Raw genomic sequence first — 6,126 nt, 5'->3', positions numbered from 1 at the left:
AAACTGTATGTAGTAACTTTGGAGATACTGGAATATATGTTTTAACTTTCTAGTTGTGGTAATGACATCAGCTAAAAATGTGGTTCTGTCTGTGAACCAGCTCATGCTGGATAATCAATATCTTAGAATCTGTTCAAGTGTCCAAGAGTAACTTAAAAACTTCCTCACTTCTAATGGGATCTACTGTTGTAAGTAACTAGGTGATCATCTCACATTCTCATCTTCATTAGGCTTGTAAAGGCTTTGGAAATTATAAGATTACTGTGATTTGGGGTTGGGGCTGGTTTAGAATTAATTGAGAAAAACATCGTATACTTCTGGAAGCTGCTCTTCCCCAGGATTTAGCACTGCAGTCCTGATTCTCTAAGGACATAAGTGACAAATGGCAGCTGGCTGGACTCTGTGGCTGTAGATGGCCCTGAGTGCCTCTGAGCTGTGACAGAGACTGTGCTCCATTCCTGCACAGCTCTTCACTTCCATACCCTGCTACTTCCTGCTCATCATTTTCTGCTGTTCTCCAGGAGGCGACCTTCCACCCTTTGGACTTTTTCCCCAGGAGCCACAGGACAAATGGATTTCCAAAACAGCAGCAGCACAAGCAGGCTTTTCTCACCAGCAGAGTTCAAGAAGTCTCCTCTGCTGTGCTTCTGTCCCTCTGGAGCAGGGACTATGGATGCTGCTAAGCTGCAGCCTCAGCACCAGTACATGTTCCCTTTTAACATGACACTCCAGTAACTCAGCTACAGCACCTACAGCTCAGCAACAGAAGCATTAAGACACAAAATGCTGTATTTTGTCTGCAAACACCACCACGCTTTCCAGTTTTTTTCTATCAGAAGATAAATCTCATCTTGAAGAAGAGAAATGTGTCAGTTTATTGGTAATACCCTTTACATTAGCTTTTCCTTATCGTACAGTCTAAAAGAGGTGAGAAGGGACTTCAGGAGGCTGCTCACTACCAGCACAGCCTCTTAACCCCTCTAAACACTAATTACGCTTTCCTGATAGTCCCATGTAAAGACCCTGAGTGAATAAATCTAACACTATGCATTGAGAAATGGAGCCAGAAAGAGCCCAGCCCTCCCAGATGCCCAGTGACAGTCTCTTGACTGTTCCCCATCTCCCACTAAGGGAAGTTTGGCCCTGTGTGAGGATCGATGCACTTTTCCAGTGGTTACAGAAATATAGATAAAAGACATTAAGCTGTTAGAGAGTATCAAAGGAGAGGAATGAGGATGGTGAAAGGACTGTAGGGGAAGTTTTATGAGGAGCAGCTTGAGGTCACTTGGTCTGTTCAGTCTGGAGAAAAAAAGACTGAGGGGAGACTTTATTGCAGTCCAAAACTTCCTTTTGAAGAGGGGAAGCAAAGGGGAAGGTTCTGATCACTCTCATGACCACTGACAAGACTTGAGTAAACAGCATTAAGCTGAGTCAGGTAATTTGGATTGGTATTTTATTAGGAAAAAGTGTTTCACCCATAGCACGGCTGGGCAAGGGAACAGGCTCCCCAGGGAAGCAGTCACAGCAGCAGCCTAACAGAGTTCAAGAGGTGCTTGGACAATGCCCTCGGGCACATGGTGTCAGTCTTAGGAATGGTGCTGGGTAGGGCCAGGAGTTGGATTTGATCATCCAGATGGGTCCCTTCCAACTCAACATACTCCATTTAAGAATTTTCTCTTAGTATAGAGGGAGAACTGTGATGCCTCTTTTTTAAAGAATATCTAGAGCAAATCAGTTTGCTTCAGCTATTTCTTTAAGCTATTCTATTTCTTACTGCTCCTTTTAATGGGTCCCTAAAAATCCTGGTTTGATTTGGTTTTTTTTATTATTCTTTTTAGAACCGCCCCCTCCTTCATCAGAAGGAACAAAATAGATTCAAAAGGCACTTTTAACACTGGGACATTTTGGCTCATGCCTGCCTACATTTGGTTAAAAGAGTAGGATAGCTTCTCCCCTGGTGCCTCCTGCTTTCTGTTTAGTGATACTCTGTCCTTTTAGTCCTTGCCATATGGTACCCATAAAACATCTTGCAAGCTGTTTTGAGTCTGTGTATGTGTTTGGGTATAGTTGCCTCTCAGTTTCTGTTCCCTGAGATTCTCTTTTTTCATCTCCATCTCCACAGTCTGTATTAAGAAAGAACTCTGATGGTTGCTTTTATAATGATTTGTCCTCCTCCTATTTCTTGCGCACCTGCAAAGACTTGTGAACTATCTTTCTCTTATTTTGGACTTTTAAAAGTTGACTTTGAACATTTTTACCAGGCTTTATTTGCCTGTTGCAGTCTCTAGCCTGAAGTTAGTCTGTGTCAAGCAGCCTAAAGCCAGGCAGGCGTTTCATTGGTGTGGTTCATCTGTGTGCTTTGGTCCTGTTAATCACAAGCCAAATGTGATCAGGGAGCAACTGGGAATGAAAAATGCCAGTTTCCTCACTTATAAACTATTAGAGAAGAGGAGGTTAGAACTGGTTGCAGTAAATAAAATATTTTTTAATTAAAAAAAAAAATAAAAATTAAAAAAAAATTAAATTTAAAAAAATAAAATGAGGAAAATAAAACCCAAAAAAAAGAAAAATTATGCAAATTTACACAATTACACCACCAACTAACTGATGCCCAGCCTCTCCCTGAGCACCTTCTCCCCCCGCCTCCCAGTCTCCCCTCAGCTTTTTTATGCTGACCATGACACCATATGGTATGGAATACCCCTTGGGTCAGTTGTGATATGAACAGGGCTAATGCCTTTATTAATGTTCAGCTCTTTATTTAAAAGATCAGCTCGGCAGGGGGCTCGACGCAGAGCTCGCCCCCGCGGTTGTAGCTTTCCCAGGCAGCCGGAAGGAAGGCGGCGTGCAGAGTCGGTCACTGGAGTCCCGAGCAGCAGCTGTCCTTTCTCCTTCTTTGTGGCACACCGGTGGCCTGAGGATGAGGAGGCGTAGTGTGCAGACTCTGTTGCTGAAGTCCAGAACAACAGCTGTCCCCGCTCCTTCCGCGGTGGCAGCACCAGGGCTCTCTGTCTCTCTATCACCCTACTTCTCAGAGCCTAATCTAGTCTGTTCCTTCTTAGGTGATGGCGACAGTTAACAGTCAATCAGGGGATGTGTTTCCCTCTTCCTCTGCTAGGGCATTTGCCTGGATTTCTCTACTGTGTTCAGTTTCTGATTTATATTCTTTTTTTTCCTCCTAAAAATACTCCCATGATCCTAAGGGGTTTCTATTTGCATGTTAGTCTCAGAGTGGCAGCGTGGAGGGGTGGGGGGCCGGTTGTTCCCAGGTAGTTTAGAGAAAACAAACAGAGCAATTAGCTAATTAGCATTTCAATATCGGTACCTAGCTAGAGTTAGTAGTTTTCTTTTAGTGTTGCCATGGGAACTAGGAAAGCCCTGCCCGCGTTTCTGGGGAACACCTGGAAACTGTTCATAACAAGTTGGGGTCTGCTTTCCCAGCTATGTCATCTCCCAGATTCCTGTGCACCTCCAGCCTCCTCACTGGTGGAGTGTTGAAGGGAGCAGAAAAGGCACTGACACGCTGTAAACATTGTTCAGCAGTAACAAAACACTTCTCTGTGTTATCAAGACTCTAGCACAAGCTCAAAACATAGCCCTGAAATAACTAGTATGAAGATATTTAACTCTACCCCAGTTAAAACCAACACATGGAAAATTAATTTCCCCTCAGACTCAATAATACTGAAAGGCAGCATGAAGCCTGAGGAAGAATATGTCTGAGGAAGAGAAAAGTGTGATGAACTTGGGGGTGGCTGGCTGCCAGCCAAGAGTCTGAGATAAGGGTCAAAGAGCTTGGGGAGGAAATACTGGGATTGATGTATGAAAAGCAGCACTGAGCATTTATTAAACAGAATAGAAAAGTTCAGTGTTTGATAGGCACGAAGTATATCTGACGCAATTAAGACCTGACTTTGAGGAGGCAAATGTGGGAGGAAAGGAAGGGCTGAACATCTGTTTTAAGGAGTAATAGGCAAGTAGAGAGAAGCTGAATCAAAAAGTAAGTCTGGGGCTAGTGTTAGAAGAGTGATGGCATTCAGGGACCATCACACAGTGTGAGACACACACAGTGGCCTGAAAAAAGCATTTAGGAGGTGAAGGGACCACTGCAGCTCTGAGGGAAAGTTCCAGTCCAGAGGATTGCGGTGGACAGACATGGGGAGAGCCGGACCCATGTAAGTCCGGTAACTGTGATAATAGTGCTAGAAAGGGCTTGTTTCCCCACATCACATGCCCTCTGCACAGGGTGAGACAGAGAACCAAATCACATCTCCATTTATCAAGACCACTGTAAAGAAAACAAAGACTGCAGATTTAAGCCAACAGAGAAGAGAGCAAGTCGCTATCACAACAGGCTTCATTCCACAGCAGATAAAAGCCATGACACGTGATGGACACTCTAAAGAGGGATTACACTGAGCAGCTGGTTAGGCTGAAGGGATGTCGTTGATTAAAGGCACATTAGTGTATGATCTGTCTCAAGCAATAGCCTCAGGTGAGACTGGCACCAAGGTCAGCCACATTGGCTGAAGATGCCCCAGTCAGTGATGACTGATGGATGTGATGGGCCAAAAAGGGGTCTTACTCTGACAAATTGTACTGGGTCTGGCAAGGACAGAGTTACCTTTCTTCAAAGCAGTCTGTTTGTGTTCTTCTTTGGGTTTGTGACTAACAGACAGCACACCCAAGTCTTGATACTGCTAAGCAGTGCTTGGAACAGCATTAGGATTTCTTTTTTCCCACTCTGTCTCCAACATGAGCAGACTGGGGTGGGCAAGAAACTGGGAGACACAGCTGGGACAACTGACCTTAACTGACCAAAGGAATGTCCCCTTGTATCATATAATATCATCCTCAGCAAATGTAATGCTGACTCCTCCAATGTGCCATTCTCTACTACAGAGTTAGTCAACTTTCACAGCTGAGTCATCAGATTTACTTCTAGGTAGTCCCTATGATATCCTTTGGGATTCTTGATGTCAGGTTGCGTATTTCCATAGCCTGTGATACAGAAACTTTCTGTCTTGACATTGGTAATCCCTGAGTTCCTTTAAACTCACTGGTAATTACCATCTAATTTTAGAGACTCACTGGTTTTTGTATTTTTTTTTTTCCTCTTTCTTGAACAACATAATTCACAATACTCAACCTTAAGACTGTTCATGCTGTGTGCAAAGATTTCACACAGGACCCTCCCTCAAGTTTCTCAGTATTGCCATGATTGTCCTAAGTGTTCCTTCTCTATGTTTGCATTATAGACTTCCTGGCAAGCTGTTCCACTTCTGATGTTTCATGTTTCTTTCAACTTTGAGAAGTTATTAATCAAACTAATCTGATATTGTTTGATTTGTTTTTTCACTTTTCTATGTGAACACAGATTCAGCTTTTTGAAAGACATCTTACATCTTCATCTTGTGACATTTCTTCTAAGGGTTTCCTTTAGCCTTCTCAAATGGAGCTTTGAAAACAGAGGCATATTTGCAGAAAGCTTGCCTCTTTAAATGGCCATTATTGAAGCTGGACCCAAACATAACATCTCATTTCCTTTCACTTTGTTGCTTGACCGTAAAAACAGCATTTAATTTTTAACATACCACTATCATCATCCATTCCCAGGGTAACCCCCTTTCACAGAAACTGGTTGTAAAGCAGGATGTGGATAAGGTTAAGTATGCCTTGAAGCACAAATTTTGTTGAGAACTGACCCCATTATTTGTCCAGATCTGCATTCCCAGTAAAAGAGTGATATTGTAGTGAGCACAGAAAACTTTGCACCAGTGAGCACAGAAAGCATTCCACTAAGGGTCACTAAAGTGATTAGAGAGTGGGACCTATGAGGAGATGGTGAGGCAGCTGGAGGAAAGGCTCAGTGGGGATCATATCAAAGTGAATAAATACAAGATGGGTCCAAATTCTTCTCAGTGGTACCCAATATCAAGATAAGAGGCAGTGGGCACAAATTAAAATAGAAGAAATCCCATTTAAACATGACTTTTTTTTTTTTTTTTAAGTGTGATAAAGCACTGGAGCAGATTGTGCAGTGAGGTTGTAGAGTCTCCACCCTTGAGGGTATTAAAGCCTGATTTGACATGGCACTTGGCAGTCTGCTCTAAGTAACCCTGCTTT

This window comes from Vidua macroura, chromosome 1, assembly GCF_024509145.1.
Source record: "Vidua macroura isolate BioBank_ID:100142 chromosome 1, ASM2450914v1, whole genome shotgun sequence".
Lineage (NCBI taxonomy): Eukaryota > Metazoa > Chordata > Aves > Passeriformes > Viduidae > Vidua > Vidua macroura.
This window is presented reverse-complemented; position numbering follows the sequence as displayed.